At 47.5% G+C, this 26,771-nt stretch overlaps 1 pseudogene; it reads right to left on the bottom strand.

The window, feature by feature from the left end:
* Nucleotides 1-545: 545 nt before the first annotated feature.
* On the bottom strand, nucleotides 546-26,500 carry LOC137467241 (E3 ubiquitin-protein ligase BRE1A-like; annotated as a pseudogene).
* Between the last annotated feature and the right edge of the window lie 271 nt (nucleotides 26,501-26,771).

Raw genomic sequence — 26,771 nt, 5'->3', positions numbered from 1 at the left:
CCTTTCTCCTCTGGTGCATATTCAGACATGTTTGTTTGGGGTAGGGTTTCCTAGTGCACCAGCCCTCGAGGGTTCTTGCCCTGACTCAGGAAGGGGCACAGGTACCTAAGGAATTGCTCCACTGAGTCTACAGATTAATTTCCTTGGTCTCTATTGGGCCTGTTAATTGGGAAACACTTCCCTCCCAGGAGCAGTGCCATTCCTTGATGGGACTTAATTAGCATCCAAAGCAGAGCCCTCAAATAAAGCTCTCACTAATCTCTGCTGCAGCTCAGCTTCCATCCCACCAAGGCAGCACTTCAGCTGCACGTTCCCGCCTTGGCAGTGTGAAAGCAAGGGATGGGAAACTTCCTCTCAGGCACAAAGAGCACACAAAACCTGAGGGCATGACCAAAGGGACAGGGCCAAGGAAGGAAGCAAGATCCAGAGTGTATTTCTTTGGAGACCCTGAAGGCTCCTCCCAGAAGACACTGCAGCTCAGGCAGCAGAAGCTGAGAGGGAGGGAAGGAGGCTGGCCCAGCACCAGCAGGGGCTCTGAGAGGGCCTCAGCCGATGTAGATCCTGTGGGAGTCGCTGGCCCCGAAGGCCGCGTTGCACTTGGGGCACTTGCGCTGCCGCGTGTCGTAGCGCGTCTTCACACACTCGAAGCAGAAAACGTGGAAGCACCTGGTGAGCACCGCGTCTTTCTTGCGCATGTTGCAGCACGGGCACGTCAGGCAGGCCTGCAACACACAGACAGACACAGACAGACACAGACACACAGATACACAAAGACACACAGACACACACACACACAGACACAGACACACAGACACACACACACACACACAGACACACAAACAGACACACAGACACACACACAGACACAGACACACAGACACACACACAGACACACACACACAGAGACACACACACACACACACAGACACACAGACACACACAGACACACAGACACACACACACACACACACAGACACACACACACACACACAGACACACACACAGACACACACAGACACACACACACACACACACACAGACACACACACAGAGCTGTGAGGGGCCCTGCAGCCCAGCTGCTGTGCTCAGAGATGTCTCAACATGTCGGTACTTCCATTCCTCAGAAGGACAAGGTGGTTTCTCCAGTGCCAGAGTACAGACGAGAGATGTCAGACACTGAAAGTGTGCCTACACACCTTCTGACTAAAGTAAAAAGGGAAGCTGATGGACACAGACACTCACCTTGTAATCCTTGATTTCCTCCATCAGGATCTCATCACAGTTGGGAACCATGTCAGGCTTCTTTGTGGTCTCCAGCTTCCTGCGCAACCTAGAAATATCTTCCTGCAGAAAAACAGGAGACCAAGTGAAGGAGCAGTACATTCTCTGTCAGCTTCTTCAAGGGCCAAAGAGAACGTGCACCTGGCTAAGTCATGCCAGCCATAGTTTCATCCCCTATAATCCAAGAGACAACATGATCATCTGATGCCACAACTATTGCCAGTTATCAGGGGACAAAATCTGAAAGAGCCAAGACCCGATGAAGCCAAAATCAAAGTGAAACTGGATACCAAGAGCAGTTCAGCTGAAACCCTCTGCAAGCTCAGTGTACAAGGAGAAGGACACTAAAGCAGACAGATCTTGAAGGATTGTGCATAGGGTATATACCTCAGCCCTTTTGAGGTTGAACATCTCCTTCTCTCTAGTTGCTCTGTTTTCCACAATCTCCTCCTGAAAATCATGTAACTACTTCTGAGCCAGCTCTAGCTGAGCCTTCAGATCATCTGCAAGCTGGGCTGCATCCATGGCCTGAGAAAGAAAACCAGTATATAAGGACCAAACACAGAAGAACAGCTCTAGTGGTCTCTAGTCCCTTGTTCTTACCTTATTATCAACAAGTTCTAATCATTTAGCTTCAAGATTCCTTTGGGCAGAGCCAAACCTTGGCACACTGCAAGGCACATCTCTTACAAAAACACCAATGATCATCCAATTATCTTCTTAACCTATTTTCAGCCTTCCAGCTTCCATGTCTTCTCTATTAAAGTGTTTCAGAGGCAGTTCTATCACTGTCCTAGACAGAACTGCACGATACCTATTTCTAACAATCTCTCTTCACCAGTTCTCTTCTGACTTTATAACCAAGTGCCCTTAATACCACAAATTGTCCTATTAAACACAGGTCACTGCTGAATTCTCCCCAGCTCCTTTTCACAGGGATATTCCTGCTTTCCTTTCTGCCTGTTTTAATGTAATTTCTGCATTTCTACTAAAACTTAACAACAAAGGCAGCATCAGCTACAAACTTAGACTTATTTTACTGGTAATGCACCTACTTTACTCGTCTTAGGCATTTGTTGAAAGTGTTCACATTCCCCAGCTGTATTTCCTTTTGCTTATCCCATCTTTGCTACAAAAGCTTTGACCCCAGTCCATCTGGCTGCTGTCTCTCTCTTCACCACAGGTTACACAGAAAAACATATGACCTGCTTCTCCTTATCAAATGAAAACATCAGTCTCCAGTACTTTAATCATAATTCTCTCCAGGACTCCTCAGCCTTCTGATATACTCATCCAAAAGCAGGGAATACCAGGTTCTCTAATCCCAGTGAGAGCTCAGAGCCTTCCATGCCTCCCACAAGGCAGCAGCTCCACCTCACAACCCAAGAGGAAACGAAGGCATCACTTACCTTGCGTTTGCTCATCTCCAGGGCCTGTGTTCGCAGACCCAGCTCCTTCTCTCCCGTTCCAATGCTGCTCTGCAGTAAGTGTTCCTTCTCCTCCAGCTTACGTACAACCTGCAGCTGGGCATCCACCTTGGGAAGGGAGACAGGGGGAACAGAAGGAATTAATGTATGCTCTGTGGGTCTTCAGAGCTGTCATTCGAGCTGCAGGCTAAAACTACCCCTGCTTCCCCATCACCAGGGAGCACACATTCAGCTTGCCTTTTTCTCCCTGAACAGCTGTGCCTGTATCCAAAGAGCTATACCCAGATCTCTATGGTCAACACTTTAAAGCTTAGCAGCCAAATATTTGCAACAAAGATTTCTTAATTTTTGGACAGCGGCTCAAAGACTTGCTGCAAGGCAGCGAACAGTTCCAGTGTGGTTCCAAGGACGACGGGATACAGAGTCATAGAATGGCCTGGATTGGAAGGGACCTTAAAGATCATCCAGTCCCAGCCTCCCTGGGATAACTTCCTCTAGGGCACGTTTCTCAAAGCCCCATCCAAGCCTGGCCTTGAACATTCCAGGGATGGGGCATCCACAACTTCTTTGGGCAACTTCCAGCAGTGCCTCACCACCCTCTGAGTGAAGAATTTCTTCCCAACATCTAATATAAGCCTGCCCTCTTTCAGTTTAAAGCCATTGCCTCTTGTCCTGTCAATGTATGATCATATAAAAAGTTCCTCTCCCTCATTTTTCTAAGCCCCCTTCAGCTACTGGAAGGCTGCAATGAAGGCTCCCCTGAGTCTTCTCTTCTCCATGCTGAACAGGCACAGCTCTCTCAGCCTGTTCTTGTAGCAGAGGTGCTCATTTCTTCTCATCATCTTTATAGGCTCCTCTGGACTCCCTCCAACAGGTCCGTGTGTCTTTCTTGTGCTGAGGACCCCGCAGCTGGATGCAGCACTGCAGCTGGGGTCTCGCAAGCGCAGAGCAGAGGGGCAGAATCCCCTCTCTCAGCCTGCTGCCCACGCTGCTTTGGATGCAGCCCAGGATGCAGTTGGCTTTCTGGGCTCCCAGAGTGCACTGCTGGGTCAGGTCCAGCCTCTCATCCACCAGAATCCACAAGTCCCTCTCTGTTCCAGTGTTCTCAGTGATTTCCTCTCCCAGCCTGTGCCCTTGTAGGAGGTAGTTCCGACTGAACCGTGGTTTCCAACTCCTCCTGCTTGTTACCAATACATATAGCTACAGGTGGAATATACAGGCAGAAGTACCATTCTAACAGGAAAAGGATTTACCACTTTTCCTCACCCACAGGACATTTTAATGCTCATAAAGCAGTCTCGGCTTTTTACAAAGACAGTCTCCTTTGAAGCCTGATGCATTCCTAGGCTGGTGAGAGGAACGCTCCATCCTGGACTGATTCTGGTGAGGACAGGTAATCTCTTCAGAGCAGCTCACATGTTGCTATGTTTTGCATTTTGAAGCAAAAGCCTTGTCAGTAACACAGCACTGTTTTAGCTGCTGCTGAGCAGTACTTACACAGCACCAAGACCTTCTGTGACTCATGCTGCCCACCAGCAGGTAGGCAGAGGATGCCCAGGAAGCTGGGATGCCACACAGCCAGGACAACTGATCCCGCTGGCCCAAGGGGTGTTACATAACCCTACAATGCTGTGCTCAGCAATAACAGCTGCTGGAAAGGAGGACTGGGAGGATGTTCAGAGCTGCAGCCTTTATTAAATAACAATAAGGCGTGATGAAGCCCTGCCTTCCTGGAGATGGCTCAATACCTACCTGCCCCAGGAAGTAACCAATTAATTCATTTCTTGTTTGGCTTGTATGGACACCTTTGCTTTAGCTGTTAAACTCCCTTTATTTCATCTCATCTGTTTTTGCACTTTGTCCCTTCTGGTCCTTTCCCCTTTCCCTCTGTGGGGGAGCAAGCAAACAGTTCCGCTGTGTGCAGCTGCCTAAAACAGGTAACTCACACCTCCACCTCCCCACCAGCTCTCTTGTCCTCTTTCACTTTACCCTATTACCTGTGTTTTCAGTGTCAAAACTTGGTCTGCCAGCTGCTCCTTTCCCTCTTTCAGCAGCTTATGGATCTGGTTGGACTTGATACGTTCTGACATCAGTTTGAAGTTGGCATCATCCTTCTCCCGCAGCTGCTGCATCAGGCGGATGTCCTGCTCTTGCATGTCTTCAAAGGCTTGGCCTGTGACATCCATTTCTGACAGCAGGGCCTCTTCCTCCTGCAAAAGACTCACAGGCTCTGGCCAAACTGTGCCCTGGACCCCTGTCGCGGTGTGACATGGAAGTGAATTTTTTTTCAGGAAGTTGGGTCAAACCAATCAGTGGTCAGGTTTAGATATTAGCACCTGGAGTGACCACTGAAAGGCACAGGCACGCCTCTGAGAACACAGAGGGTTAAAAGCAACAACTCCCAAGAGCTCACTCTCTTTGGTTCCAGTCAGAGTGCAGTGCAGACCTCCCCTGCCCAGCCATGCGCTGGGTGGGGGAAGGGAAGCCATGCGGCCTGGTCGAAGTAAACCAAAAGAGCTAAAGAACTGGAACCGAGCCAGCTCCTGTGGACAGGTCCAAAAATTCTACATGTGGACAGCTTCCAACTAACAGGCTGCCAAGCTCCTTAAACTCACTTTGACCACTTCAACATTGAAGAGGTAGAGCAGTTCTGCTCTACAATAACAAGAATCTGAATTCCAAAAAAGTACATGTCAATTCATTGGCTTGCCTCTACCCTGCTGAGGTGGTCCTGCTCTCTCATTGGATTGAGCCTTTTTTAGCAGATGGTATGTACCACTTCCATGCAAACATATTCACTAGATGAACTGAGGAGGTAATAATTCTTAAAAAGAAATTGTAATCTCTTCCCCTAACGGCTGATAAAGGCAATTCTCCTCTGTGCACTTCACCGAGGCCGCATGTTTAATTGTTTATTTGATGTGTAATTGTTATTTAAAATTTCCCACCATGGCCTGCCTGCGATATCCTGGAGCTGAGGGTGGAGGGGTTATTTTATTGGTAGTTCTTTTGCTTGCTCAGTTTTCTTCCCCTTTGGTAAACAAGCACTAAACTCCCATCTCTGGCCCATACAGATATAAATTCCTTCTCTCTTCCTGGACGTAACCTGAAGGCAGCTCATTCAGTTGCCCCAGCCAAAAGAGAACTCATCAGGAATTTCTCACCTGCTTAGCCATGGCAAGTTTCTTCTGTAAATATTCAATCTGTTCCTCCACTGCTCAGATCTTGCGGAGGGCATCCTCATCAGCCACCTTCTTACTCTCCTTTTTTTCCTTGTCTTCCAATTCTTTCACCCTCTGCCTCAGTTCTTCAAGCTACAAGAACCAACCAAAAATGACACTAAACACAGGGATATGCCCTGAGCATTGTTAAGAGCCTGCTTTCTCCAAAATTCTCTGAAACACTCAGGACTGCCTTCAAAGCACGGCAAAAAACCCCAGGCTGTTTTGACAAGAGTATTACAGGCAGATGTACCATTGAGGTGGGCTGTAAGCCCAAGATCTTGACTTCCACACCTTTGAAAATATCACATCATCTTTTGCCAGAGTAGGAACATCAGTCTCCTGCAATTGTACATGTATGGGTATGTGCTCAGAGAGCATCTGCTCCTTTAAGGGCATCTGGTCAAAGACCTTCTTCCATACAAGAAGGAAATAACAGGAAAAGGAGGAGGTAAAATAAAACATACAGAGATACAAACTTGGCAGCCAAATGGTAAGGGAGGCAGTGATGAGAACGAAACTTGGTCAGTCCCACTAACTGATGAGAGCACATGGGAGTGTGAAAATGTTTATTCCATCAAGGTTATCTGAGTGTGCGAGAAGGAGAAAACCCAAACCAAAATATACAGAGACACAAACCTGACAAAACAAGCACCAAGACACAGAGAGGAAGCAAACCTCTCCAGTCACAACAGCTTCCAGGAAACTACAGGAACAACCTCCAGGAAAATCAGCTTAGACTTTGTAATTGATGACACTGTAAAGCAGGAATGGCTCCTGAAGTGGGACAGCTGTGGGAATCAAGAGCCGCTCAAATCCAGGAGCAATGTGCAGGGAAACGGAGACCAAGGATGAACAAATTGGGGTTAGACAGAGAAGGGCATAAAAGGAACCAGTCCTATGGAAAATATGGGCAGTCAGTACACATTTGTCTGGCTCGGCCTTGCCCGTGATCATCACAGCCTGTCCTGTCCTATTTTCTTGTATCTTTTCATTACACATTTTCTGAAGTATCGCCGTGCAATCTAACTCTTTACCCCACGTATGTGTGCTGCACAGAGGAAGTGCTGCCTATAGGTGAGACCTGCTTGTGAAGAAGGCAAGAGGGGCTTGGAACCACAGGGGTCCCAAACAGAGGGACATGCTGGAACTCCAGGGATCTGCAAATGGGTCTGTGCTTATGAACCTAGAGATTGTTGTGTGTGTGTGCCTGCACCAGCAACTAGTCCCCGTTTATCTCCAGACCATTCCAATCTCCAAGTGACAAAGCTGAGAAGACAAACAATCCTCAGTTCTGAGGAGAGAAACAACACAGTTCTGCTGCAGAGTAGCTGAAAAGAAGTTTAAGTAACACATTAAAAAGAAAAGAGGAAGAGAAATTAGGAATACCTCAGCTTTTGCTTTCTTCTCAGCTGCCATGAGCCAGGAGTCTTCCTTACTCTCTTCTCCCTTGTCTTCCCAGATCCATGCTTCCATGCCCCCTTTCCACGGAGCAACTACACAGCCACAAAGAAAAAGCATCCATTTAGTCAAAGGAAGCAGCAGAGTGCAGAGCTCCACAGAAAATTTCACTGCAACCTGCACAGTTGATCAGAAAGGCTGATACTCCTGGCAAGAGTGACAGCATTCCCCCCTCTCCTAAGCACTTTCCCCTCTTTGCTGGCATTTCCTGCTGTGTTCCCTTGCTCAGGTCAGACTGGGCCTCTCTCAGTTTGCGCTTGTATCTCAGCACCTCTCCCTTCAGCTGGTGGTTGTGATTCTGGAGGCTGCTGATGAGGTGACGCATCTCCCGATTAATGGGGCCTGCAAAAACAGAAACACCTCGGTAACAAACCACACTTCTGTCAACCTTCTTGCATGGAGATGGAGAACAAGCTAAGTGACAATGACAAATAAAACAAGATTATCACCATTCTGCTACGTAACAGAGCAACACAAAACACTTGCAGAAAAAAAGTCATACCAGTTTCATATACAACCACAAATCCTTGCAAATTCACAGTCCTAAGCTCCCACTTAGCATTCTTTTTATGCCCATGATCCTAAGGGAAACACGTCATGTTACAAAAGAAATCGGATTTAAACGCCACTTCAGAACTAATTTATTTCCTCTGATGAAATTTAAGAATTACTGCTTTGCTATCTAGATTGTCCTTACAGACTTGGAAATGAATCCTCCCGCCCCAAGAAATTTTTAATAATTCAAAATATCCTACCATAAACCAAATTGTTAGCAAAATGGATCTATTATGCAGCATCTAGAAAGAAGTGGAGCTGGCCTCCCAATAAAACAGGTGAAAAGCTTTGTTTTGAGGTGAAGAGACCTGAACAAGTATTTAACAGCAACAAAGAATCAACCCAAGTGTTCTTGTGCACTGTAGCCCCTAATGAGCATTGGTGGATAGGTGGTTGTTTTCAGGCACAGCAGAACAACACCATACCTGCTTGCTCATTGGCAGCAAGTGTCTGTTCAAACTCTATCCTCAACATCTCATATTCTTTGCGGACTTGTGCCAGGGTGTCCTCCAGCTGAATCAGCTCAGTGCGTAGCTTCTTGTGAAGGCTGACCTCATCCCTCTGAGGAACGAAAAGGAAACAGAACTCGGTGCTTTGAACCTGGAGCATCTCTCACCTCATCAATATCAGGTACCACAAGAGCCTGGATTATTGCCAGAAACGTCAATTCCCTGAGCGTTTGCAGAGGCACGCAGACCCAGCAGTGATGGTGCTGGCATGACAGAGCTCCCAGGCTGAGGGAGCAGAGCTGTTACCTCCATCAGCTCCACCTGGTGCTGGTGCGTGCTGCAGGTGCCACGGAGCAGCGTGCGGGCCTCGTCAAGGTGTGCCTTCAGCTGGAGACTCTCGTTATACAAAACAGAAAACTGGGACTGCATGCAGCGATATTCCGGGGTCTCCTTCGCAGCCTCTTCCACTGCCCGTCGCAGCTCAACCTGGTTGGGACACAAGAAAATGCCACAAAAAGAGAAATTATCCCCTTGCCTTTGGTTTCTGTCTCTCAAGACAGGAGAACAGTGAATCAAGCTGCCACAAGCAAAGACAAAAGTAGAACTTGAATAGCATTGCTGTGAAGTAGGTCCAAGGGATAGGATTCAGTACCAATTTTAAAAAATCTCTGTGCTCTCTGCATGCATTAGGCTGCTTCTCTTGCACAACCACATGACCCAAGTTTTTGACTCTTGGGTCCTGAAATAGTTTCTCTCAAAGATGTGACCTTGGAAAACATAATAAATCATAATCACCCAGATCAATAAAGATGGACACATTGAAAAGTATGAGAGAACAGATAAAATGCACATGCAAGTAGGCATTATGTTAGCATTCTGCCAGTAAACCATAATGACTGACAGAGAGAGAAATTAATAAAAACCCAGAGAACTGAACTAGAAAAAAAAGTTAGCAAATGATTGTGACTAGCAGCAGTGAAACAGACACATATAGACATGCATTCAGCTTAAAACTAATTAGGGAGGGAAAAAAAAAGCTGTAAGCTAAAGACCACTTCTCTCAAAACAAACTCATGTGGATAAACAGAATTCAGAGGTGCCTCAAGACAGTTCCCAGCATCAGATCTCTGGATTTAGGTTATCAAGACAGACATTTTGTATAACTGGCACTGACCACTAAGATGAAATTTGGGTTATTCTCTCCATGATATACTTATCTACCACAGAGCCACAGCTTCTTGTGTTACCACCTTTAAAACATCACAAACTCATAGGCTGTTTCCTATCTAGCCATCCCCCACAGTGGGAAAGACAGAAATTCAATGACTCTTTCAAGAGCCTCTCTCCCCACACAAGTTCCCTGATTGTTTCTGTTCTCTGGTTCCACTTGCACAGGACGTGGGGAAGGTGGAGGAGGGATCACTACTTGTAAAGAGGTGAAAACAGTTTGAACCAGACATGGTTAAAATGGACTAAAAGAGCAGAACGGGAACGGGCAGGAAACCAGTACAGTTTCCCACGGTGGCCACACGCTGTCACCAATGCGCTGAGCTGCAAGCGGAGCCACAGACTCGCTGAGTTGTACCTGGAGCAAAGTGTAACACTGCGAAAGAGCAGGCTCAGAACTGCTGATGAGGTTTTCTGCAGACACATCACTGCAAAGCTGAGGGCAGCCCATCCCACAGAACACCTTCACCCTCACACGGCTACAGATGTCTCACCTTGAGCTTTTCATTCTGTGTTGTTACTTCCTCAAGATCCTGACGTAGTTCCTCCAGCTTATTAAGGCGATTCCCAGCAAGCTCTTTATTCTCTTCCAGCTCTGCATTCATCTCCTCAAACTGTTGGGATAAACTGCTTGTAAATCCTACTGTTAATGTGTCTCCTGAGAATGCTACTGAACTATCTGTTCATGCAGTAACAGCAATTACAGACTGAGCAGTCAGGTCACTTGACCAAGCCAGTCTAATTCCACCAGGTGTTTTTTAAGTAGAAAACTCTTACACAGACAAAATGGCTTACCCAGAGTCACCCAGCTTTGCGGCACAGGATCTAAAAATGATCTAAAAGAAGTATCTAAATTCTGTTCAAATTGTGGCCCTTGTTCTCCTTGACTGTATTCTTGCCCTTGCCCACAGCCAAGCTCCTGACCTCACCTTGCAGGCATTGATGGTGATTGTTCCCCCATAGAGGCTGCTGGTCCCAGCTCCATACACCTTGTAGCCTATGGAATTTACCTGCAAAAAATGCAAGAGATTTCCTCAAGACCCAGTGAAATACCGACAAGAGTGATGCAGCAGATCCAAGACCAAAGAAGGTACACAGCAGGGTCTCAGCTCTCCCAGCAAAGTCCCAGAGAGGATGTCACATGCCCACCCAACACCACCCCCCTTCCCAGCTTTCCTGGCCAGTGCTTACTCGTTCCAGGACGTGGGCCAGGTGGAGGTTGAGCCTCTGGCATTGACAGTCAAACTAGGGGTTATGAACTGAACCTTCCAGTTCCTACCTGCTTGAATGGAGCAGTTCTGCTGAAAGCAACAAGGCCATTGCCTTTTGTAGATGAAGCTGGTACACTGCTTTGCCAAATCTCAGCATTTCACAGGCATCTCAGCTTGGCAGTGCCCTTCATCCTATGCAAAACAGTATAAAGATTATTTCTACGCGAGTTATTGGAACAGCACATACGGGGATCCTGTGAGGTATCTTTTAAGAGAAACATTAAATTACACCTCAAATTTAAAAAGACAACTGTCATGGAACCATTTTCCTTCTCTTAGCAGCAGCACTGACTTTAGCTGGAATTCCAAACTCAAGTTAGCTTGGTGGCAGAATGTTTACAGATTCCAAGTATGCGCGTGGGTTGTACAGGCTTTTGGAAAGCTGGGAGGAAAGCTGAGAGGGAGTGAGGTTTAGGTTAACTTGCAGGAAAAAACGTTCCCTCCTCAAAGCTCAATTACTCACTTGTTGGAGGTGGTGAATTTGCCTGAGGAGGTAGAAATAAGAGCAGTTAAGGGACATCAGGCAGGGTTTTCAGAAGAGACAGCAGGTAATCAACTGCTCAATGGAGATGTTCAGAAGGCAGGCTTCTGCCAGAGGTCTCTGGGATCCTCCCTTTGCTCCAGGTGACCCAGCTGTTGCCGGCGGGGAGAGGGGAGGTGGTGGTGCTGGTGCTGTCTTTTCCACCAGAGGAGTGGGAGATTATTAAAGGTAGTGAGGCACAAGAAAGAAGGAGAAATGATTAACAAAGGGCAGTAAACAGTAGATGTTCTTGTGGCAAACTGGTACCTAAATGAAGCAGCAATGAAAAAATACTTCATTAAAATTTTTCTTTCGTTTGAATTTTATTCTGCTCTAAGTAACAATTCTGCTCTGAGGAGTTTGTTAGGGGCAGCTGGTGTGGGTGCTCATTCATCTGTTTTCTACTAAATACAGCCAATAAACCAAGTTTGTTGTTCCCTATCCTTTTATTTAGAGATTCCTGCTTCTCCCACAGTGACTTACTCTTGTCGCGCTCCCACTGCTCCATCAGTGGTGGGGTGATTCTGTAAAATGGATCCCTGGACTTACTGGGATTAAAACACTCAAACAAACCACATCTTACATTGAGAATTCCAAAACTGGGGGTGCAAAATATTCTTCTGCATGACTTTGCTGTTGTGAAGTGCTCAAGTTTCTTGCACACACCTTCAACTATTAGCAATGACACTAGAAGTGATATCAGTTCCTACGGACAGGTGGAAGATGTCTGTACAATGCTACTTTGTTATTTTCCAACTACTGAATGTGATTTTGAGTCACCTGATGAGAGGATTATTTCAAGGGAACAAATTACATTTATTCCAAGGGTAAAATAAAGCAATCAAACAAACAAAAGAAGTCCTTACCTCTTGATTGTATTGGTTGTGTAATTCCAAATTTCTTTTCTCCAGCCTATGGAGTTTTCTTCTCAGATCTTCAACAGTGTCCATTTCTAGTTGATTTCTATCCTGAGACAACTGGAACTCTTCTATATAATTATCTGAGCTGAAAAATGTGTTTTGAAAAAACATGAGCATTCCTTTGAAGTTTGAATGCTTCTTTACTTCAATTACCCAATCATGAGTCCAGAGTTTTAAACCTTCACATAAGTAAAATTATTTTGTGCAGTTTTCACTTTAATATTGCTCTTTGAAGAAAGGATTATACAGAATTGCGCAAGATTATAAAGATTATATAGAATTGTGCAAGATATGAGAGATGTGGCAGCAGGAACTTTAAAGAGAGATTCACCTTGGATTAACAAAGTTGATTTAAGCGTGACACATTCATTACTATTTTTCAGTATCTTTGTTTCCGATAATGAACTTCCTTCATTTTTGATAATTAACTTCCAGGAGGCATAAAAACATAATTCCAATTATGCAAGTTAAAACGACTGGCAAGCTTTTTGTCTCCACAATAAGTCTCATTTTTAACATTAGTTACTGTCTCAAAACCATCTCTGTCATGAATCAAATACACAGGTGTGGGAAAAAACCTCTCTTTTACATGCTTTGTCTTCAGAGATACATACATTCAAACTACAGACATGCAACTGATCACAAACACAACACAAATTGAAGGTTTAGTCCTCCAAACTGCCCTGTTCTATCATAATTTCCACTATCATTGCAGTTAAAATCTACTTGGCAATTAGCAGAATCAGCCCTCAAGCACCGCAAACAATAACAATAAGAGTCAAAACCAAGTTTCTATACGTAAAGTGAAAAATGTATACAAAGAATATATAAATTTATATATATACACTCGCACATAAATATGTATGTATACGTATACATATAAATAGGTATATAAGAAAACGTATTTTTTAACCAGTTGAGTAATTTTAAGTGAAATTATATATTATAACTTCAAACTGGAAAACTTTTAAGTTATTTCAGTTCTTGAAAATCAGCGTTTACATTATTTGATATGGTCGTTTTCACATTATTTTAAGCATGTAAGACTGCAATAATTATTTTCTCCAGACAAAAGTGCAAGAGTTTATGGGCAATAAATGTGAAATACGTGATAAAAGAAACATGTTTAAATTAAGCACTAAACTGGTATCCTATAATACAGAAATAGAAATACTAAAATACTTTACCTTTGTCTACATGAAGTATTTTGTACAGAAATAACTCTGTACTGGCATTTAATTAATAGCTCTTTCTAAATAAAAAGTGACCACTTTACCTATAGATTTGTGTCTAGGCACAATTCACGTTTTTTATGACCAAAAATTGCCCGATGACATATGTTTTCACACTTTTTTTTTTTGACTGGCCAAAGAGACACAAATGCCATCAACAAGGGGATCGGTAACTTAGATTAAATCTTGTCTTTAAAGACATTACTACTATTAAAGAATGAAGTTTCAGGTTTTTAGCTGCAGACCATAAATATTTTATAATTGAATAAATACTAAGTGTATTCCCATTTAAAAAGAAGACAGACTTCATCTGTCAGATCAGAACATCTATACGTGATCAGAAATTGTTCCACAAGGTGCCGTCTTCTTAACATATTTTATGTATTTAATAAATGTAGGAGATAATAATCATTAAAACCTGCATGCACTGCAAGAAAACCACAAGCTCATTATTGGTTTTCAGTACTTACTACCAGAGCCATACTCAGAGCAAGCAACATGACTCAAAGAGCAAGAGATCAGCAACAATTAAAATCACTTTTTTAAATGCAACTCAGCTCTTGGGACAACCTGTGCCAGTTGCCAGTGTGGCACCATGCTCCAAGTGAACAAGTTCTTCCTTAGACCTAATCTGACTCAACCCCCATTATATATTCTAAATATTATCCCATGTCCCATTGCAACTGAGCCTGTGAAAAAAGGTCTTTCCTACTTCCTGAGAATCCCCTTTGAAGTACTGGAACTCAGCAATGAAGTCTCCCTGGGGCCTCTTCTCCTCCAGGCTGAATAACTCCAGGTCTCTCAGCCTGTCCTCAGAGGAGAGGCGCTCTGTCCTCTGTTTCTGTCGCCCTGTTCTGTAATTTGGTGGGGTGTTCAGTTTTATCTAGTGGCAAAAGAATTGAAGTAGAGCAATGCAGGGTACAGAGCCATGAAATGGTGGTGGAGGAACCCAAGGATGCCAGTCCTGGCAGAGCAGTCTGGAGAGATTTGGCTGTGGGCAGGAGGGGCTGTGAGGGGCTCACTGTGAGCCTCTGGTTTGTGCCCCCCACCCCACCCTTAGAGGTTTCTGGCACGCAAACAGGGACAGCTGAGAGGGACTTGTCCCAGCCCCATCTGCTGCCTGGCACGCTCAGGCAGAAGGGAACTGGCCCAGGCTTACTGCCAGGTCGTGTGGCAGAGAGGGAACTGCAGGAGCCAGCGCCACTGGGCTGGCCCTGCTGGGAAGGAAGGTGCCATCCAGCACAGGAGGGGCAGGGCATGGAAAGGTAGACACTGCTCTGTCTCCCTGTGGAAATTAGCACGGTGCCTGTCTTTCAAAGACAGGGACCTATGGGAGTCACTGGAGTTTCCTGAAAGGAAGAAACCCCAGGGACAGAAAGCACCACTTCTAGAGCACTGGCAGGGCAAAAATCCCAGCAAGATGGAGAAACCAGAATAAAGGGATGAGTGGGATTCTGGGCCAGGTTTGCCTGTGATGGCAAGGTCCTGCACATAAAGATGGGGTGCAGATGGTCCCATTGTTCCTCTTTTCGCATCTTTCTAGGAGCCAGAGGAATCCTGTGAAATACTGAGCTTGGAAACTCATGTTTCATTGCTTTTTGTTGATTTTTTTTTCCTTTGGGCAGCATCCATTTGTGACATTTGCTGAGCCTGCGTCCAGCCTGGTGCCACTGATTGTTTCAGTGAAGAAGAGGAAGGAGACAAGAATGTGATAATCACATCAGGACCATTACCATTTACTTCGACTAGGATTGTAGGTTAGGGTTAGGGTTAGTGTTAGGATAGGATTGTCTAATAGGACAGGGAACAGTAGGATTGGAAATGAATAAAGTTTGAAACCACAACTCACCTTGAAGATTCCCTTCTTTCTGGCTCTGTGAATAACCTCAAGATTTCCTTCTGAATTGCCTGTTGCTCCTTAAAGGTGCAAAGTGACACTTAGGGAGTCTTTGGCACGGTGTGAAAGTGGGGAAGGCTCTTCTTCATTCATCCTCTTCAGACCACACTGCCTTTGGAATACGGCCCACTGGACTGTTTTTGCCCTGCTGTGGTACTTCAGTTTGAGGCAGAAAGGGCAATGACATTTGCAGGAAAAACCAAAGGGGGAGTGGGGCAGTCCAAACACCCTGTGCTGATGCAGCCCTTCAGCTGTGACTCGAGAGCATTGGGGCACCTGCCACTTGGACTTGTATCCCTAAGTGCAATGTCTTGGGCTGGAGGAGAGCCTTGCTCAGCTGAGAAAGCAGAAAGATCAGAGAGGGTGCTCTGAAAGGTCTCCTCCGGTGCAGAGCTGTCAGCGACTGTGAGGTGCGAGCGGGCCCGGCCTTGCCCGGGGTGGAGCCGCAGCAGAGCCCCGGCAGAGCCCGGAGCAGCCTGAGCCTCGGCACGGGCAGGCGGCCAGGAGGCCCTTGTAGCTGCAGGAGGCAGCAGCCCGGCCCTGCGTGCCTCTTCCTGGCACCGGGCGCATCCTCTGCTCTCAGAGCCCAAGCGGCAGCTGGCTGCTCCCGAGGGGAAGCGGAGCCCTGCTGGGCACAGCCCGGACCGGAGGCATTGGCCGTCTGGAGTCTGCCCCGGGGGAGAGGAAGGCCAAGGGCAGCCGAGGGCCGGTGGCCTGGCTGAGCATTCCTACTCTTCTGCCGGCTGCCCTGTGGCTCCTGGGAAAGGAAAGGTCAGCAGCGTGTGCAGCACTCCGGGCACCGGGGCAGGGAGCCGGGCTGCTGGGCAGGCTGGAGCACAGGGCAGCGTCCTTCAGGCACGGCAGTTCTGCCGGGGGACCCGCGGCCAGCGGGAGGCGGTGGCAGCTTGTCAGGTCCCGTCTGCAGGAGCCAGTGCCTCGCACAGCTCTGGGAGGAAGCGCCTGCAGTCCTGCAGTTCTGCACTGAGCCAGAGCAAAGGTGTGCAATGCAGAGCGTTTGGCAGAAATATTCAGGGCCAGCAGGCCAGCGGCTTTGTGCTCTCTGGCACACAGCAAGTGCTTGAGTAGCAAACTCATTTGGAAGAGAGCAGAATAATTGCAGTAGGCAATCTGTATTTTCTTCATTAATTTTCTGAAAGAAAGTCACAATGTGTTGCACACAGGTAGGGGCATTGTGAAAGAAAGGCCTTAGAAAATCAGGCCTTGCTCTGCTAAAAATGACCAGCTGGCCTGTTATGTCTTCTACGTGCAGCTAGCTAACTTCCCATGTGAAAAATCGTAAGAATGACTGCAGTTATTACAGTGTGCATCTGAAATAAACAACAAATCTGTCCCATGAGAGTCCACAAAGGAAAAATGTAAACACCTGAGTAAAAGAGAGAGTCTTAGCACGTCCACACAAAACCACCTTCTAAGCAATGAATTGTTTGGCAAGAAAGCGACCAGGCAATTGGAGTTGAACACGAGGTCTGTGAAAACGGTATAAAAATGAGTTATGTGAATAAAGAGTTGGCTTTCCCTGCATGAAGAAACTGAGTCCTGGCTGCTTTATTGACACAGCAATTTGGCTTCACTCAGCAAGAGCACTCGCAGGGTGTATGGATGAAATGCTTGTGTTTGATTCCCAGAAGAGGAAGGAGAGGCGTTAAGTGTAACAAATAGGGCTCAGTCTTGTGAATTCCTTTAGCTTTAACAGGCGTGGCTGAACCCTGTATTGCCCCACTGCAGTGCTTAATGTGTGCAAGTGGCTATTTTAGCCTTGAGAATAAAGAGAGTGGTCCTGCTAAGAAGGTTGCTGGAATGCATTCAAATGGAAGAAAGTGTTTTTAGGAGGCTCTTGACCAGCAAAGGAGAATTTGAGGAATGGAGTATTTCCCAAACGACTGTGTCAGGAACCTGAGTCTTGTCTGAGGCCCTGCCATATTTGATCCATGGTTGAGCAGGTTGACAAGACAATGAAGAAAAGTGTATTGTTTAATGGGTGGGAACGTGACCCTTGAAAGAGAAACAAGGCATTGGTCAGTCGGTGGTCAGTTAAGGTTTGAAAGGGGAACAATGCATAATGGAGCTCTTGTTGGCATGGAGTCGGTATTGTGAGCCATCGTTTCCACAGCCTCCCCTCTCCGTGTCCCAGAAGGAATTGGATGGACTGTGTTCTTCTCCCCGAGTCGTCTGGTTCAGCACGAGCAGCTGAGCACCAGGAGCTGAAGGAGCTGAAGCCTCAGGCCTCAAGAGCTGGGCCTGAGGAGACTTTGTGAGCAAATGAATGCTGCTAACATGGACCTGGCTGAATGCAGCAGATGGAATCATGGAAACACAGAACCCTTTCTGTTGGAAAAGACCTCTGAGCTCATCCAGTCCAGCCGGTCACCCAGCAGTGTCGAGCCCAGCACTAAACCACGTCCCTGAAGTGCCAAGGCCTGGACAACAGCCCTGAGTGAGGCCCTGAGCCAAAGGTGGCCTCTGGATGAACCCTCCAACCAAAGGTTATCTTTGTATCTGCTCACTAATGAAATATGCATGGTCATTAGCACTGTGATAGATGTATCCACTCATTAGTGAAACATGGATTGACCTTTCTGTGTTTAGAAGCCAGACAAGGCCATGAAATCTGACATCTGGCCTTGTCTGGGGCTGAATGGTCAAAGTCACCTCCCTTGGTTCCTCTTGGGCCTTGGCCAGGCTTTGGGAGGAACCCAGGAGGAGGATGAAACCAGATGTTCCCGCACCAGAAGCGCTGTCAGTTTGTTCATTCAGCACTGTCAGAGCTGGGCCCACTCCCAGCGAGGCTGGAGCCTCACCTGTGGCTGGAGGCACCTGCAGGAATTCCCAGTGTCCAGGAGTGGCTCTGCAGCCCTTGGCTGTGCCAGCTTCCCCAGCTGCTGTGTGAATCTGGGGCATGGTAAAGCCTGAGGGTAACTGCTGCTGGATCTTTCTTAATCACTGCTGCAATCTTTGGTGCTGATGGCTGGGTGCATTGCCGAGCTGTTCCTTTTGTGATTCTTTGCTGCTTTGAGCTACAGTCAATGACACTGAGTCCTTCAGTTGGTGTCTGTGTCTTTGGTGCTGACCCTGCCCACTGGGGAAACAAAACTGGCACAGTCTGGCCAGATCACAACAAAATGTCCCTTTTTAAATGTAAATGTGAGCAATCAGTCCCATCAGAAATTCCCAGATGGGAAGCCCTTCCCTGGAGTTCCCTGGCTCTGGAGTGGGCTGAGGTCAGAGCACCCTGTGAGCAGTGGGGCACTCTGTTAAAAGAGGCTGAACCCCTGGATGTCTTCAAATGCATCCAAAACTTGCATGTGGAAGAAGGAAAAGAAATGTGGGTTTGGGAATATGTGGGTGAAGTTTGTAAATGGCACATTGGAAACAGCACCAACAGAAGGAAGAATTGCTTTTGGAATGCTCCCACATGGAGGGACAGAGGAAGGTTAAAACTTGAGCTCAGGTTCGTTTGTGCAAGTGAAATATAATATTATTATTATCATCATTAATAACAGTTACATAAAAATAGAACATGATTATACATTTTTTCAGATAGAATTAAAAATTGATAATGTGAAATAAGGCTGACAATGCTAATATGTCACCTTTGGCTGCTCACTGTGACACTGAATACCCTACAGAAAAGGACTGGCCAAGACCCAAATGTCACAATAGAACTTTGTGAATTGTGTATAATGAATAAAGGAGGAAGGGATGATGTGGAAACCCAGGACACCGGGAGTATTTCTCTGTCTGCTCTGGGGTGTCCTGACCCCCAGGGGAGCACTGACTTTGACCCTCATTCATGGAGAAAACTTCCAAAGCCTCAAGGTAAACTACAAACCACAAAAGTGTGAAATAGATTGTAGAGATTGTAGAGAGGAGTTTAGTATGTCACATGGGTAAGAAATTAAGGCTTTAGGATTTTTAGTATGTTATAGATGGATTCAAGATTGTTATAAATGAATGCTCCAATTTATTAATTGTTATAAATGCCAATCACTTGGTTTTTAAAATTTTAAGTTTAATAATAATAAAATGGTTATAAAAATAGTAATACAATTAGAGTAATGAAAATTTAGAGTTAGGACAATTACAAGACAATAAAAAGCAAAGAATTACAGACGTCCGGATGCTCTCGGGCACTTAAGCCCAATAAGCATGCCTTGTGAACAAAGGAATAATCTTTAAAAGCAGTAGCCTGTTGCATATTCATACATCTCATACATGATGCATAAATTCCTTGCAAATTAAGAACTTTTCTGGTTTTTGTCAACTTCTTCCCCTTAATCCTGGTGGTTCCATAAAGACGGAGAGAAGGTGGAAGAATGTTTGTCTTTTCCGATAAGGAGGCAGTAATTCTTTATGGGCCCCCTTCATTGTCATCTCTGTGTGAAGAGTTTCTTCATTATCTCATCTCTTGCTTGAGCTAGTAAAAAAAAAAAAAAAACCACATTCATAGGCTCTATTTTAACTACAAAACTACAAATACCATACTATTAAAATGCTAATACAGCACTTCTAATCAATATAACATAATACATATAGTATTCAATTTAATATTTGCAAAAAGCCAATCATAAAATATGCATTTTTCACATTAATTAAAGAAAATTAATAAATTGTCCAAATAAAAATTTAGAGAATAACAACGAAAAGCCACTATCAATAAAGGTCAGTGCCGAGCCCGGGATCGGCGCTGGGTGAGACACAGGTTTGACCACCACAGCATAGGGTCCCCTATGTTCACCCCGACTGTTCTGTCCAAGTGATTTATAGATGGTTTTTCTTGCCTGAGGCAAAGTCTCTTTCTTCTTTTCTGGGCTGCACCTATTCATGTGGAGTTCCTTCACTGTGGCAAGTTGAACAGAACCCGTCCGATCGATCCTGCTCCTGGAGTTCGGTATTCAGATGTATCTCCCTGATGGTTCTGGTTATCTCACTCTCAACTACTTACAGCGTGTTTCTCGTTGGGCGTTCCAAACATGTACATGTCACTTAGGGCGTGTAAGTGGTGCCATTGTGTTCAGCTGGATAAGATATACAGAAGTTTATTACATACAACAACTTGCAGAGTAAAATCTCAGACACTTTATTATATATGGGATTTGACGCAGAAAAAGGGAATTAGAGAAAGGGAATTAGCTCATAAAATGAGAAAAAGACGAGAATGGAGATGCATGAGGGAAAGAGAATGAAGAGAGAAACAAAAAGATTAGCATATAGAATAGCATGGTAGGTTAGTGAACAAATTTTGGAATAGCAACAGCAAACCGTTTTACCATATCAAATGTGCAGCTACCAATAAAACAAAAGCAGCCAGCAAAGCAGTTCAGTAATGTTTTACTTTCTAAATGTCCAGAGGGATTCAGCAAATCGGTACAAACATTCTGAAATACCTTGGCTAATGCTGGAGAATAGGAGGGGAACAGAAGCCCCGTGTTTTAAAAATTCTGCACTGGGACATTGAGCAGTCACTGTGGTGGTGAGATGGTTTCTCCTTGAAGCTGATGAGGGACAAAGCAAACCTCCAGCCAGCCACCCTGCTGAGAGCTTGGCAGTAAAGAGCCTGCAGCCAAGTAGGTGCTTTTCATCAGAAGTATTCAAAATAGTGTGCCAATATCCAAACCTGACCACTGATTGGTTTGACCCAACTTCCTGAAAAAATTCACTTCCATGTCAAACCACGACAAATATGTAAAATGTAACATAAGATACTTGAAAAATGATGAATGCCAAAGGATCTGAGTATTAGATCTTTCCTCACAGAGAATCCTTTTTGCTAACATCTACATGCCAGGAGCTGCAGTGTAGCACCAGGGAGACAAAGGAACCCACCAGTGCAGAAAAGCACCCATCTCCGAGCCGGCCACGTCCATTCGTTTGCAAATTAGGTCCTTTTCTCCCTGCTGCCAGCTGCGGGTTTGAAATACTGTGAAGCAACCTTCCCGTCCTTGGTGGGGTGCTTAAAAAAACTTACAGAATATTTCTTACCAATATAACATATTTCATACATCTATTTCTCACAAGCACGAATTATCTGAAATACACATAACAATTCCATGAGTCTATCTGCATTCAGCCAGGTCCATGTTAGCAGCATTCATTTGCTCACAAAGTCTCCTCAGGCCCAGCTCTTGAGGCCTGAGGCTTCAGCTCCTTCAGCTCCTGGTGCTCAGCTGCTCGTGCTGAACCGGACGACTCGGGGAGAAGAACACAGTCCGTCCAATTCCTTCTGGGACACGGAGAGGGGAGGCTGTGGAAACAGGAGCAGTGTTTGGTGTGGCCTCCTCTCTGCCCTGCATGCCTTTCAGCGCTTTGAACCAGCCAAGAGCTTTCTCCAAGAGTGCAATGGAGCAGCTGTTCCTGCTGCCGGGTCTGGCTCTCTCCAGTCTCTGACCTTGCCTGCTTTTGTCCCTCTTGCTGTGCCCTCTGCTCCCCCAGGGCTCGGTGGCTGCTGCCCAGGACTGTGGGACTGGCACAGATCCCGTGGTGGAGACCCTCCTTTCTGTGCCCTTGGAGCTGCCTTTTCCATCTGGAAGCTCCCCATGGACAGGGAGTCCCCAGCTCCGTTCCTTGCACAAGCTCCAGGAGCCCAGGGCTGCCATCTCAAGTCCCTGCTGGCCCTGGGGGCTCCCAGGTGGGCACAAGTGGGGCAGCAGAGCCAGCAGGGAGCCTGCGAGTCTCTTCCAGCCCTGTCTGCTCAGAGTTTGGGCCTTGGAGCCTCAGGTGGCCAAAGGCAGCTGCTGCTGGTCCCCCTGTGTGCCCCCGTGTTTAGCAGTGCTGCTCCATCAGTCTGTGCCCAGCAACGGGGAAAAGCCTCAGCCCTGCAGGGCCAGGAGCTGCCGGGCTCTGCCTGAGCAGCTCAGCCAGAGGGAAGGGAGCTGCTCCCCACGGGAACCAGGAGCCAAGGGCTGGAGCACCTTGTTCTGGGGCAGAGCCCAAATTCTGTGAGGGAGTAACAGAGTTATTCACGTGCACGGGTGTGTCAGCTCTGCAGGTGCTGTGCCTGCAAACACATGTTTCGAGATGTGCAAAAGAATTCTGCAACTCTTGGCTGGACCAGGATGTCAGCAGTGCTGAACTCCAGCTTAGTCCAAAGCAAACACTTGACACCTCTGCTCATATCTGCTAGATTTTTTACCTCAGGGTATCCAGAGAAAAGTAAACGGAGGAGTAAATATTTTCATTGTTTATCAGAAATGTATCTCATTTTGCTGAACATTTCTTTTTCAGGACGTGTTATCTGCTTAAAAAGAAAAAGAAAAAAGAATAAAAAACCGAGAAAAATATGAAAGAGAAAAAAAAGAAACGTGTAGTGAAAATCTTTTGTAATTTGGATTAAGAGGTAACTGATCTATTTAAAAGGAGAACTCATTTACTTTGTGCATGTTCTGATGGCCTGGATCCATCTTACGGACTGACCGCAGCATCTGTTTTTTTTGAAGACTTTGGGTTTTGTTCCCTATATTAAGATTTTTTTTTAAATTGGAGTTGAAGCATCAGGAAGATGAGAGATGGATTGTGCACAACTGTGTCTTGAGAACAAAAATATTGCAGTTTGAAACTTGGACCTAAAGTATTGAAAATGAAACTTACAAATCCCAGTGCATTGTGTGACAGCAGCTTTTCCTATAGGATGTGCAGCATCACAAAGACTTCATCAGTGGGGTTGGGAGTGCTTGGAGCTTTGTCCTGTGCCACTCTGGGATGTCATGAACCAGGACTTCACCTGCCACCAGCCCAGGTCACCCTCTGCCACCGCAGCTCCTTGGGCCTTGTGTCCCCAGAGCAGACACAAAGTGTTTCTGCTGCTCCCCCTTTGCACAAATCCACAGAGCGCTGGGATTTTTCCAAGCCTCGTGTCTCCATTGGGCCATATTCCCAAAGAACCAGCAGCACATCCTGATGAATACGGCGAGTTACGTGGATGGTTGTCAGCTCCACTTCCTGCCTAGAAATCCTGAACTTGCTTCTAAATGCTGCTCCTTCAGCTCCTGGACACCTTCTCACACAGAGATGGGAAAAAAATCTCCTGGCCACCGGCTAAAAGGTGAGTTATGCCCAAGTTAGAGCTCTGTGGGAAATCTGTCCCTCCCTGATGTTTGAATGTATCTGTACATGGGGGTGTGCATGGATGTGTCTTGTATACAAAGGAAGGAGCGTGCAAGCAACAGGACTGAAACTTTCAGGGCCCATGCTATTCCATACCCATGGGTACAGAGACATTATGGAAACCCTGGCACAGACAGGGCCTTCTGTCCATGGGTACAGAGACATCCAAGAGCCCCTGGCACACACAGAGCCTTCTGTCCATGGGTACAGAGACATCCAAGAGCCCCTGGCACACACAGAGCCTTCTGTCCATGGGTACAGAGACATCCAAGAGCCCCTGGCACACACAGAGCCTTCTGTCCATGGGTACAGAGACATCCAAGAGCCCCTGGCACACACAGAGCCTCCTGTCCATGGGTACAGAGACATCCAAGAGCCCCTGGCACACACAGAGCCTTCTGTCCATGGGTACAGAGACATCCAAGAGCCCCTGGCACACACAGAGCCTTCTGTCCATGGATACAGAGACATCCAAGAGCCCCTGGCACACACAGGCCTGGCAGCACAGGTTGATTTCCCCACAGGCTGCAGGAGATGAGAACACAACATTTGCCAACACTGACTGCAAGCCACAGCTCTGGGTGCTCCCCATGAACCTCAGCTCTGGGACCACTGTCTGCCCCAAGCTCCAGGGACTGCAGTGGGAGCCCGGCCGGGCTCTGCCCTGGGGCCATCCTGCAGGGACAGCTGCAAACAGGGAGCATTCCCTTGCCACAAACAGCCAAGACAGGGCTGCAGGGCAGCTGCTCCAGCCCGGAGTGCACTGCTGAGTGCTGTGCTCTGGGGCTGGGGCTCCCCGCACAGGGGACTGGACTGGTGTGCCAGAGGAGACAGAGAAGCTGCAGCTTCAGCATAACTGAGGGGGGTGCGTGGGCTGGGAAGAGTGGGGAGGCTCAAGGGGATTCACAGAGCTCATCCTGCTGCAAGGACGAGGAAAAGGGAGTGGGAACTCAGCAGTGAGGAGAGCTGAGGGCTGGAGAGCAGCTCTGAATGACACTAAAATCCCACTGGACCTCTGAGACACTGCTGCTCCTCAGCCAGTGACAGGATGAGTCCCTAAGCCTGGGGCTCAGCCTTCCTCATGGTGAGGGGCACCAAGGAAGGCAACAGTGTGATGGAGACTGCCATGGGCTGGGAACTCACTGGGGGAAAAGAGGGAGCAGTTGGGAAGTACAAGGCAGGTGGGGGAGAGAACTGTTCAGAGAAGGGCTGAGATACAGCTTGAGCAAGCTGCAAAATGTCATTTGGGGTCATCCCAGATTGATTTCCTTTCAGAAGCTATTGAACAAGTTTATTTTTTGGGTGGTGGCATGTTTTCCCTGGGAGGTGTACATTCTGCAACCTTGAGATGTGTTGCTGAAATGCTCCAGCAGGTCTGTGCTGCAGGTCACCCCATTTCTTCTTTGGCTGATTGCGGCCCGGTGCTGAGCTCCAGCAGAGCCCTGGCAGAGCCCAGAGCAGCCTCAGCACCCGCAGAGCCCGGCTGCAAGGAGAGAAACCAGAAAGCGCCCGTCAGCTGAAGGTTCCTGTCCCCTTGTCCCAGCCGCCCGCAGTGCCCAGGCCATGCTGGCCGTGCCCAGAGCTGTGCCCAGAGCTGCCCATCCCTGCTGCCTGTGGGAGCAGAGCAGGAGGGCAGGACATGTGCCCAGCCTGCAGCCGGCCACGGCACATCCAGCCCTCAGCAGCTGCCCAGAGCAGGATGCTCCCGTGCTCGCTGCCATCTCCCCAAAGCTCTGATCCCACCATGCCAAGCAGACGGGACTCACCTGACGCCATCCCCCACTGGAAGAAAAGCTGGTCCCAAAAGATGTCCTCGGCCTTCTCCAAGGGCACGGCCCATCCACGCCACAGCTGCTCCCAAGCACTTCCCCATCCAGACTGGACCCCACCTGGAACGCTTCCTCTAGAAAAACACACAACAAATTATTGAAAAGATATTACAGACAAAAAGGGGAACAAGAAAAAAGGTGAAAACTCTTATCTCTGTCAGGGGCTTAAGGAAGGCCCAGCCCCTGCATGCCAGGGAAAAACCCACCCACAGGTGAGGGAAGCCCAGGCTTTCTCCCTTCCCCCCTGCACTGCCCTCCAAAATAACGGTGATCCCAAAGCAAACAGGGGCAGTGGAGCAGCCCAAGCCCTTCCTTGCCTGCAAAGCAAAGCAACCCCTGCACAGGTTCTGGAGTCCCACCTCTGCTCCCACCATGGGGCTTTGTTTGTGTCAGGCTGGCTGCCCCAGCCCCAGCCCCAGCCCGGGGCACGGTGGGTGCTGGGGGCTGTTGGTAGGGCCAGGAGCCCACTCCCATTTCATCACCACCCCAGCCCACCCCCCAGCCCTGCCCAAAGCAGCCTGGCAGCCGACTGAAGGATCAGCTGCATCTGCCCCAGCAAAGGGGGAACCTTTGGTTCCTGGCCAGGCTGTGCAATGCCCAAATCTGGGAGCATCCCCCTGTGTCTGGACTCATCTGCAAATTCCCTGTGGAGCCTGGCTTTGGAGAAGGTGCCAGAATCAAACTCCATCATCTTCAGCTTGCTGGTGACCAGGAGGAGGAAGAGGTTGTCATCCTTGATGTCGTCCTCGCTGTCCCCAGCAGCAGCAGCCCCACCTGGTACAGCTCCTCCAGGGGCTCCTTCTCCTTCCCTGGGGCCAGACCAGGCTGTCAGGGTTCCGCCCAGGGCCTCAGCTGTCAGGGAACCAGACAAGCATAACCAGCTTGGATGGTGGCCACCAGTACTTGCCACACCAGGTGTCCAGCTCAGCTCGAGCCCAAGAGCTGCGTGTTCCCTTCTGCTGACCCCTGCTTAGAGCTACAGGCAGGACAAAACCAGTCTGGTTGGCTTTGCCACTGATTGCCAAGAGATGTGTGGAGCTGTTACCTGCCAGGCCCCTGGATCCAACTGTGCACGTGGATCTCTGCCATCCTCTAGGGCAGAGGAACACCCTGCACCCAAGGATCATTGAAAAGCTCTTCTAATGAGGGCCTGTCCAAGGGCTGCATGGACAAACACCTCCTAATGACATCCTGGCACTCTGGGGAGAGAAACCAGGAATCACCAGTCAGTTGGAGAAGTTGCCCCCCTGTTCCCATGCCCAGGCCATGCTGGGTGTGCCCAGAGCTGGGCCTAAACTTCCCCATGGATTCTGTTTGGAGGAGAGCAGGACATGTGCCACCTCCTCAGCAGCTGCCAGAG

The sequence above is a fragment of the Anomalospiza imberbis genome, unplaced genomic scaffold (assembly GCF_031753505.1).
Source record: "Anomalospiza imberbis isolate Cuckoo-Finch-1a 21T00152 unplaced genomic scaffold, ASM3175350v1 scaffold_55, whole genome shotgun sequence".
In the NCBI taxonomy this organism is placed as follows: domain Eukaryota; kingdom Metazoa; phylum Chordata; class Aves; order Passeriformes; family Viduidae; genus Anomalospiza; species Anomalospiza imberbis.
This window is presented reverse-complemented; position numbering and strand designations above follow the sequence as displayed.